The sequence below is a fragment of the Aphelocoma coerulescens genome, chromosome 11, assembly GCF_041296385.1.
Source record: "Aphelocoma coerulescens isolate FSJ_1873_10779 chromosome 11, UR_Acoe_1.0, whole genome shotgun sequence".
In the NCBI taxonomy this organism is placed as follows: Eukaryota; Metazoa; Chordata; class Aves; order Passeriformes; family Corvidae; genus Aphelocoma; species Aphelocoma coerulescens.
In genome coordinates, this window is record NC_091025.1 from 20,442,085 (window position 1) to 20,453,545 (window position 11,461).

Consider the following 11,461-nt stretch of genomic DNA (forward strand, 5'->3'; position numbering starts at 1 on the left):
TCTTCTTTGACCACACAAAGAGCTGCGTCTCCTGAAAACAAGACAGATCAACAAAGGTTAGGATTCTGTGTTCAGTTGCTTTAATTCCTGTGGGGATACTGGGATTGAGGAGAACTCAGTAAAAATATAAAAACGTGGCAACATCCCTGAATAATTCTTAAGAAATGTGCTTAGGAAATTAGATAAATAATAGGGAACCCAAAGGAAGACCACAGCAGTGTTCAGAGCACTCCATGACAGGCTGCAGATAGGAGCCATCTTTTTCTTAAATCAAAGTGATGGAGAAATATTAGGAAAATCTGCATATATTCTAAGCCATGGTATGGTATGGCTGGCAACTAATCTGCTACCTGTTAAGGAGCAATGTTTAGTTACAGCTTCCTCTTTACTGCCATCCTTTTCTATTTGAGCATGTGTAATTTAAAATCATTTGAAAAACTAGCAGAGTGAAACTGTCTGAAGCACACAAGGTTATTTCCTTAGAATTTGGGCTTTAATGGCATGCAGAAAGGGGCTTCCTTAACTTCCTTCAGGTAGTCTGATTTTTCATGGTTCCTTTGAGTCCAGTTTCATATGAATTTGTCTTGGGAAGGTAATAGGAGGAGAGGGCAAGTCCACTTCTGTGTACCACAGGGACAGGAGGGTGGCACCAGCACTGCATTTGGCCCTGTTTGTGAAGGAACATTTCCGAAGCTGCTGTGTGTACTGAGCAGGGATAAAATGAAGAACCATGTCAGTCCTGTAATTTTTGCAGAATAAAGAGGTTTTGCCTCCCCTCCACGAGCATTTGGCTTAAAATATGCTCTGACTCGCTAGCCAGGTGGCTGGTAGGGAGTACAGAGCTCATGTCCGTGCCAGGGAGGGAGGCCAGCGCTGCTCGAAGCCCTTTCTCTGAGTGCACAGAGCCTGGTGCAGGGCTGGGATGTCGATGCTCTGGGATCTTCCTTCTCTCTGCCACAGACTTTGCCTGGTGTGCCATGCCTATTTTAAAAACCTCTTGGTTGTTTTCTTATGTTTCTTGTTGGAGTGTGAACCACCAGCCTCATGCTTTGGGTTCCTGCTGAAGCTGTGAACTGTGACAATTAAACCAAATTCCTGATTTGTGCAAAATACCCTTTTCTCTCCATCTGATGCAGGGCTTAGCAGCACACAGCTGTCCCAGGTGACTTTCTGAGAGGATGAGCAATCTCCTAATCCACTTTCCCTCAGCATCCTGCTCTGCAGCTGTGTTGGTCACACAGCTGAAAGTCATCTGAATGTCACTGGTAGAGGTAACATGTCAGGTGCAATCTTCTGTACAGCCTTTGGCAAATGCAGTGGTAGGATCAAAGGTCTAAAGCTCTAGTAAACAGAAAAAAGCAACAAATGAATGGTCTTAAATAAAATGCTCTAACTCAGAGCTTGTGGATGGGCTCATCCTCATCCTTACTCCAGGATTAGCTTTTCTCTTGTTCCCTTTACTTCCTTTGTTCTTCAGTTAGCTTTATTATTGGTTTTCAGGAACATTATTTCTGTTTAGGAGGTATGAAATAAATAATGCAATTCCTTAATTCTGTAATTTGCCTTGTACTGACAAAGCCTGACAGCCTCCCCACTGAGGGCATGGCTGGCTCTCCAGTGCAGATGCAGCTGTCAGACAGGGCTCTTGGGCAGGAACATAAAGCTGCTAATGCAGGTGAACTTAAAACTTTGAATTAACTCTTCTGAAAGTTGAATTTACTCTTCGGACTTCTCTGAACCTGGACCTCCCTGAAGGTGTCCCAGTAGCCCCAAGGGTGCCATTACCCTGTGAGGCTGTAAGTTCTCCAGGGCATGGATCATTTCATCCCACAGATCTGGTGTGTGTCTTCCCCAGTGGCTCTGACCCCACACGCAGCTCGAGGAGCTGTGCAGCACGTGCACTGTGTAACTGCAATAAGTTACATGACAGTAGGAAATAGGAAGAGGGATTTTATTTCTGTTGGCTTCTACTTTTGATAGCCTTCAGAATAACAGGTTATTTTTCTCAAGCTGTCAAGGAAAAAATATTGTGTTGAAGCAGAGACTGAGCTTATGGCAACTCGGGTGGAGCAGGAGCTTTCAGCAGTTCCCCATGTACAAGCAGCTATTGGGGCTCTTGGCTCTGCCTGCCCTCTGCTCCAGCCAGGTTTTGTCCAGGAGCTGGGCAGGCCCAACCAGAGGACTGGGACACCAGCACAAGAGAAGCTATTGGGAAGAGATGAAGAATCTGGACAAAGCACTGCTCCATCACCAGCTCCATGGTACCTGGGAGCAGAACGTGGGTATTTCTCCTTTCATGCCTCTGTACAAGGAACAGCAGGGAGGCACCAAAAGCTGTAAACTCACTACTGAGCAGCACATTCTGCACTTCTGCAGCAGCCAACAAATATTGAAAAGGTTCAGCTGAGGCTGGGCCTCCAGAGATTAATTGCACTGTGGGAACAGAGAGACCCAAAACTCCGTCATAATAGCCAAAGGAAGGAAAGTGATGCGAGCACAGATACTTACATGATCTTGTATTTTGGAAATGCAAAGGATCTGTAAATCTGCCAAGGAAAAGGGTCTAGTTCAGCTTTGCATCTTTCTTTTAGACAAGCAAGCAGCATGCATGGAAGCCTCCTTGGAAGCACACTTCAGATGGAAATAGCATCACCTCTACTTGGCGATGGCCGATCTTGTCCCTGCAATACACTGCAGTCATAGCCAGGCAGCGCTTGATGGAAGGATGGCAAAGCCAGCCCTGACTTGGGGCGGCCCCGTGGGTGTGGTGGATGGGGAGGCAGGGCTGTGTCCCGGCCCGTGCCACCCGGGCCGCACGGCACCGCCGCCCCGAGCGCAGCCTCGCCTGAGGTCGCTCTGGTTTTAGTCAGATGTTGTTGTCTCTCTGACGTGTGAAATATCTGAATCGAGTACAGTGTTAACAACTGGCACGTTAACAGCCCATTTTGAATCTCAAGAGAAATTACGGCCTTTGGAGCTAATACAGCGTGCAGGGGGGGAGGACAGGGACATGCTGGTTGTAGCTGTTGTTAACAATGTGGTTTGCTGGAACCTGAGGGGTTTATTAAAAGCTGCTCTGTTTCACATTTTGTCTACCCATATCTATATTTTTCTAAAAAAGTGACATGTGAAACGTAGATTTGGATACTTCAAAACTACCTAGTCCCAGAAGCATTGACTGAGATGTGAATGCCTGAATTTCATCACTCTTGAGGATACCTTTCTGAACACAGACACTGGAGAAAGTTAAACACAAAGAAGAAATAATTTATTTCTTCAACTGCTGCTAAATGATGGATACTTAACAATGCATGTGTCTAAACAGATATCAGTGTTCTTCTAGCCATGTTTTATAGCTATTATTCTTGAGACTGATCACAGTCTGAAGGCAGGTATGCCAAAACTCCTTGGTAAAAAAATAAGAAATTTTGGGGTGTGAAATAATTGCATGAGTGTCTGCTCATTCCCCTCTCCATTTCCCCCATCCTGCTCCATTTCCCCACCTGTACCTTTGTCCATCCTTGGCCTGGCCAGCCAGAGGGAAGCAGCATCTTGGAGGGAAAAGAAAGAAGCACCTTCCTTGGTGCCAGAACACTGAGTCTTAGTGCTCTGCTTAGGAACAGGTAAATGAAGAGCTTGATGAGGAAGGATAAACACACCAGGATAGTCAGCAGTACCCAGGAATCCCCAGAAATGGCCTGCCTCAGGTGGAAGGAGCTGCAGCATGTCAGCAGAGATGCAATGGCCATATCCTGCTCTGAGTGGGACCCAGCAAGAAGTTAACAGATCCTCCAGATTTGCATTAGCAAAACCACAGATGGAATTGTATTTTCTGAAAAGTTTGAAGGACTGTACAGCTCTGCCAGCAGAGTGAATGCAGTCAGATCCAGCTCAGCAGCAGTGGGGCTGGGACAGCATTTTATTCTTTTTTAGTTTTTAATAATTCCAGGCTTTAGCACTCCCACTTATTATTGCAGGGGCTGACAAGGGACCTACAGGAAAATCCAGTTTTATTGAAACTGCAAAGGTCAGTTTTGTTGAGCATTTTCATGGTGAAAATAGCAAATTAAATGTATTCAGACTTCTCAAGCTACTCAGCTCTATGGTTGGACTGACCAGCTGGAAGATTTTCCCTCCAAGCTGTTGTAATAGTATCCTGTTGCACAGCTTTCAAGTGTGGGCTGGGCTTGAGGTTTTTGTCAGAAAAATAAAAATTGCTGGCTAGATTCTTCAGCCTTTGCAGTGCTGTCCATGGCCAGACTGCTGCCAGGAAGTCTTGTGACAGGCTCCAAAGGCAATGGGAAGGCAGCTTTTCAATATTGCCATTTCTGTCTCACCTGGGACTCCCGCTGACTGTCCCCCTAAAGGGTGTTTTGTGCAAACATTCCTTTATTTATCTCTGCCAAGGGTCACCTGGGACCCTGCTGTTTCCCCCTGATGTCAGTGAGGTCTTTGCTCTGTGTGGGTTGGGTTAGTCCATGACAGGATACATTTTTTTAGGGCCCAGACTGATTTTGGTTAATTGTTCAGGCAAGTGTGATCTCTCTATCATTCCCTGAACACTGGATGGCATTCACAGCTCCTGCCTTGGGAGATGCAGGCACCCTTCTCTGAGGTGCTGCTACACCTTGAAACATTCCTTCTCCTGTCTGCAAACCTGCAGGAATCCCTGCCCCAGCAAAGGCACACTGGAGCTGAAGAGGCTTCTCTCTGTGCAGTAACTCCTTGGAGGGAGCAGTAACACATTTCTCGTTCAGTCATTGTAACTAAATGCCCAGTTCTGCTCTATGAATTTTCAAATAATTCCTCATCAGTCTCACATACTTTCTATATTTCTTCTTCTGCTTTTTACTGAGGTGCCATGAGCATAAAATTGAGATCTTCCTTTTTAAAAAGTTCATCTGCTCCTACCACTCTCTGCTAATCAGTTCTTCTTCCCACAATTTTCATAAAGCTCTCTCAGTAGCCAGGTATGGTGGCATCTCCTCCAGGGTTTCTTACCTTTTGTGGTGTAGGCCACTGTCACTGTAAATACTTCACATGATCACCTCCCCTGGCTATTTTGTAGACATCATCATAGGTGTGAATTATCAAAAAGGTGTAGAGAAGCAATTGCACTGGGAAGGGAGTGTTCTGCTTCACAGTTAGGCTACGACCCCTGCCCCAGTGTCTGACGTCAGGACTATGGCTCCTCTGTCATTCCACCAAAGCCCTGCGTATCTTGTGCTGGATTTCAGCTCAGAGACTGAGTGAGTGCACAGAGCATGGGCTGGCAGGGGCCTGGCAGGCTGGTGTCATTGGTGGCTGGTCCCCACAGGAAGCCTGGGCAGCTGTGGGGCAGTGTGAGACTGCTGCCCCCAATCCCATTAGCCCACTCCACTGGAGGAGAGGTGCAGAGAGGCAGGGAGAGCGTGTCAGTGAGAGATTCCCTGCAAAGACTGGGACTGAAGTTATTTTATTTTATAACTTTTTGCATGGATGTTTGTACCTGGAGATAAACCCTGAGCAGGTGATGCAGTGCTTGGCTGTGCCCTGGGGCCCTGATCAGGCTTGTGTATTTGGATGTTGCCACACTGGCCTGTGCAGTTTGTACAGGCAGCAGACCCTTGAGAGGCAATTGTCATGTTAATGGGAGACCTGCCTGGGTTTTATAACCTTGGATCCGTGCCCTTCGCTCCCTCCTACCCCTGACTCTTTATCATGGCTTCTTCTGCTCTGGCTGCTGCTCGCTCCTGTGCCAATCAAGCAGCTTCCCTTTGTTATAGGAAGAAGCTGGGAATAGCTGAATCTTGTATTTTACTTGCAGGACACAACTGTATGTAAATTGAGTGAATTTGCTTTGGTTGGGTTTTTTCTTTCTTTCTTCTTTTTCTTTCTTTTTGCCCACAGTAGACTGCAATATGTATAGCATGGTAATCCTTGTATAATATCCTCAGAGTTTTTATAGCTCCCAGTTTTCCTATACCCTCATACCTGCCAGTTTCTCAGTGAAGTATCATACACTTTATAGCAGCATGTAGCTGCTGGGAGGCTGGGCAGTGCTCCTGGTCTCACCTGCATCCCCACACTCCACCACAGCTGCCTGTTCAGGCAGTCCTCACTCAGTAGGGTTTTCCTACACTACACACGCTTTTATAATTCCTGGTCTAATGATTGTTTTCTATTCCAGCTGATTTCAGAGGGGTTCTTCAGCCTACACATATAAGAGCTCTTTCATTTTGCGTTCAATGTAACACAAATTGAAGACTGAAGACCTGGACAACCAGTAGATTGCAAACTTGGGTTACCCACTGCTCCTTTGAGTTTGTATTCAAATCATGCTGCACACAGACATGCACATACTTGTTTACTTACTCACAAGGGTTTGGCTGTTTATTTCTCAGACCAGGCAGTTTTGCTATTAAAATCTGCAGAAGTTTTTGTTTTCAAAAACAGATGAGCGCCCACAAGTTGGTGTGCGTGACTGTTCTCCATTTCCCAGTGACAGAAGTTTAAATGCAGCCAGCAAACTTGGAAGAGGCCAAACTTCCTTAGGATCAGTTTCTTAGTGAATATGGTGAACTCTGTAGAGTTATACATTTGCTATACAAATCAAATAAAATGGGTCCTTGCCCCTTTCTCCCACTGCATAAATCCAACCCACTCTGACAGAATATTACTGTGATGTATGGTATTGTAGGAAGCAATTATTGAGAGACAAAGAAAGAAAGCAAGAAACAAAGCAAGCAAGAAAGAAAGCTCAAAAATTAATATTACAAATCATTGTTTACAGCTGGCCTGGGAGACCTCCTTTTACATGGGAACTGTACATGCTCACAGAAAGATGGCAAAGCCCAGTACAGGGAGGGAAGGAGAGAAGGAATAATTCCCACTGTGAGGGTAGAGATGAGCAGAACAGGGATGTTGAGGAAGTCACTGAGGATGAAGCAAGGAATCTGAGGCTGAGTTGGAGCTCACTGCAGAGTCCCAGCACACCAGTGCCTTATCTGGAAGATCATCTTTCCCCTTTTTAATAGTGAATATGATCTGTCAAATAAGATGTTATGTATGTTTACATTTAATAGCTCATCCTTCAGGAAGGACTCAATCCTGCTCAGTACTACATCAGTTTGGGCTGGTTTAGATCTGTTGGGAGCTGAGGATGCTCCTCTTTTCTAAATCAAGCCCTTCATGGAGCTGATGCTATTGACAGATTACCATTTATATCTCTTTATTGCTTACTGCAGGTTTATTGCAAACTCCTTTCCTGCTTAGCTTTCCTTCCCTCTCTCAGAGCAAACATAATGTACAGCCTATGTAAATATAAAGCATTAAGCAATTACTGGGTTATTTCAGATGCAGCACTAATAATACATCATTTCTGGAAACCACAGCTTCCCATGTTGTCTTGTACAGTACTCACTGGAAAGTGAGCTCAGCCATTACTGCTGTATCCCTGAGTTATTACTCACTCACCCCAGGAAACAAAGGGGAGTCCCAGAGGTTAATGTGGTTAGTAAAGCAATTTGAGGAAGATGAGCTTGAATCTGCTTACACAGTGTACAGAAGATATTTAAACAACAGACTTCTATCTCCTGCTCTATGGCTCCTGCATCACTGTCGTGCCTCTGTAGTGACTGCCAGGCTGCTGCTGGAATAAGGAGCAGCACATTTGAGCATCAGCTGTGTCTGAGATCCCTCAGGCAAATTGCCTGGCACCAGTTTTAAGGGGCTAGATGTGGGTTCCTGCTGAAAATGAAGAATTCTGAGTTTGCATGGCTGTTGTGTTCTTCTGTCCTGCTCAGCCCTGGGATACACCCTGGAGTGGCCTGGTCAGAGGGAAGAGGACAGCAGTGCCAGGGCCGGGGGGACAAGGGGCAGCTGCCAGCTGAGGCACCCAGCCTGCTTCCCTCTGCAGTGCATACCATCTCCTGGAGGGTGGTAAATTTTTTAATAGGTGCCAAAGGCACGCTGGTCGGGCAGGCTCAGCAAAGTTTTCTGCTGCCTGCGTTGTGCCTGTTCAGTGGGTAAACAGCAGAGTGAATCTCCAGAGCTGTCAATCCAGTGCCTCCACCGGCACTGGAGTGCCTAAAAAAGATGTTTTTAGAGAAAGGTACAGATGCTCTGAGCTTCCTTGGAATATAGAGTTGAAAAAAAAAAAAAGCTAGGATGTGCTCAAAAGCCTGTCTGTAGTCTTCTTTTCTCCACCTAAAAAGTCCATCTTCTGAACTTCTAAAGTTCATTTGGTAAAATATTGAAATGAATGCATTGTGGCTCCTCAGTGGAGGAGGCTCCAAGTGACTCAGGACACACACTCACCTCTGAGCTTTGCAAATCACCGTGCCCTGCGCTGTTATCTCTGCTTTAATAGGTTTTGTTTTGAATGGGAGCGTGGCTGTTTCCAGCTCCCTGCCGAGCCCCGCAGGCTGCCCTGTGCCACAGACCTTGCTCTGGAGCCTGGCCTCAGCCGAGAGGGGCTGGCCAGCTCTGCCAGTGCCAGCCTCGTGTGGCAGCGCTGGTTTTTTCCTTTAGCAGTGATAAATGAGGTTTTACTGATGGATTTTTGGCTGGCCTTTTCCAGGCATTTGGCTCGCAGCTGAGCTAGCTGTCATAGCAGTAATGGGACTGCCTATGATCCTGATAAGGGGTTAGTTTGCTGACGGATTATCTTGCCCTTTCCTTTTGCACCTGGGATATGAAAAATGTGCTTCTTATGTTTTCTTAAAAATATCTGATCCATAATTCCAGTTTGGGACCTTTGTGGTGTATGGTTGTGCTTAGATATGAAGGTTTGGTAAGACAGAAAGAGAGACAAACCACAGTAGTGGGCTGAGCCTTTTATCTTTGAATCTTGTTCAATTTGGAGTACTATAGGGCACATCTTTGGTGCAGTGTCCAGATTTAATTGGCATTTGTGTAGGAATAAGCAGTGCTCACTTCTCTCTGCACCATTTACCAATTACATAAACAACATTTATAATTATGATTAATTTATTTAGATTTTCTCTTGTGGGATTTCCACAAGCACAGAGAATTAGAGAGAATTAAAATAATGTGGCTAGATTACTAGCAAGGCATTATTTCAGGCTTGCTCTGAGTGTATATCATTCCCCTTTGATTCAGTGTGTGAGTGCAGTGGCCACAGTGTATTTCTTTATGGACATAATAAAATCTCCCAAGCTGAACATTAACTGACAGCCTGTTTGGATGCCCTGATTATAACCTGCAACCAGACCAAGGCAGGTTTTGTTTCTGGGGAAAATAACTAAACTTGGGGCACCGTGAGCAATTCCCCATTAGCCATGCTCGTAATGTGCTTGTCTCGGGAACGTACAGAAATTTCCAGTGTTGGGCTTGTGCTTTTGTTAAATTCAGAATTTCGGTGCATTTAAGCAGCAGTGATCAATAGTTTTACACATCTTTCTCTCTTTTTGATGTACAGAATATGCTGAGCAGGGCTGAAAGGCGCAGCTGTGAGTAACAGGCTACTATTCATTCCTTTGGGAAACACTGGCCTGCTTTGGCAAAATGATTATTTTTTGGAAGAAAAATTTTGATTTCTTGTAGAAGCCTTAGAAGATGCAAAAATAAATATTTTTAGTTCAGAACTGGAGAAAATTAAAATGTTTTCAACATTTCCATAAAAAGCGGACTGCTTCAGGAGGAAAAGCCCCACATTTCTGCCACTCCCTGTTCTGTGGTCTGTTCCTTGAACATCCTTCATGAAAATCCCCCAACACATTCATAAAAGAAAATTAGAAGGAAAAATTTCAAGCAACTGTGATATTTACAAAGGGAATTTTTATCAGCTCACAGGTTCCAGAAGAAAATCTCATTTCTGCAGAAGCAGTCACCCAGACATATCTCTTCTAATGAATTTCAACCAGGAGCATCAGTCTGTGATGTATTGGCCAAAGTCTGCGAAGGGAGCGGGATGTTGATAGCGCTGAAGGGGGCAGATTGGCAGATAGCCTTTCTCACGTCTTGCAGAGATGACAAATCCCTACTATTTACTATCCTTAGATAACTTGCCATAGGCCAGAGCTCCCCTCTGTACTTAGCCAAAGCTCACAGTGAGTTACAGTAGTTTCAGTGGGTTAACTGAGAACGTTAGGACTGAGCCATGTGCCAGGACACCAGTATCAAGCATCCACTCCTGATGGTTTGTAATTAGGGCTGGAGAGGAGACATCCTTCTAGTTTGCTGCTCCTCCAAGGGTGGCAGAAACACTGGGCAGCTCCTGTGGGCACTTGGGGCCACTAAATGGTTGATTATTCCATAAACAGCACACATGGGAATGTGGGAGGCTGGGAGGGCTCCTGGCAAGGAGAATCCCAGCCAGGTGTCCCACATCTTCTGGTCCAATTTCTGCTGGGAGTTAGGCAGGAAAAGAGCCTGCTCTGTCCATGCTGGCAGTCAGACACTTTTCAGAGAACATTTTAATGAAATAGATGGGGCAAAGTTGATTAATTGACATTTTCTGACAGAACATGTTTTGTCAGAAAATCCCTACCTACTCCGAATTAGAGGGCTGGATCTGGCCTCTGTGTTTCAGGCTTATGTTTGGATATCAGATAGTGAATTTTTACCAGTGAGAGCAATTTCCTAAAAATCACTTTAGTATTCTGGCAGTTTGTAAGATGGGGGAAAATTTTTTTTAAATGCTTAGGGGCAAATTTTCTGCATGGTGTACAGGGAGTTTTAACACATAATAACTGCAGCTAGGTGGGTAGCTCACTATGGAAATTCAGTTCTTCATGTCTTGGCATTATAAGTCAGGGTGTTTCTTTGAGTCAGCCTTGGGGATTTTGCCATTTTTAGATCTCAGCTTTGTAACTAAGTGGAAGCAGATGAAGTTTGTAATGCACAGAGAAGGGAAATTTGCACTGCTCCTTTAATCAAGCATGGCTGAAGTAGCTCAGGAAGACTTCTGTGAGTCAACAATGCTACTACCCTTTCCTAAAAATCCTGTGGTAATCAAATGTAATGGTTGTGCTGGGAACTGAATGCATTTCAAATGGGAATTAGACCTATGTAATGAAGATAGTGGGGCGTAATTAAGGCAGTTCATAATTGAGATTGTTAGATTTGCATGACACCCCGATTTCAAGGCATCTGCAACATTCCTCCCCAGTTACCTTAAGAAACTTTGATTTGAGACAGAGGAGTGAGGAAGGTAGGCCTTTGCCACAATGGTTTAGGTAGGGCAGTGACTTGATTGGATGTTGACCATCTGATGGTTCCTAGTGTTTAACAGGACACTGGGGTCTGAACTGCACCAGATTATTTTAGAGTGGACCAAATGATTTTTCTCTTCAGAAAGTTTTGATTCACTGAGGAAAGATCAAGATCAATCTAATCCAAATTAAACCCATGATCCCCACATGCTGGAGATGTGAAGGGTCTTGGCACCTGCTGCTTTGGTCTCCTGATCCCACTCCAGCTGAACTTGCTAATGGAGACACTGCTGAAACCATCTACA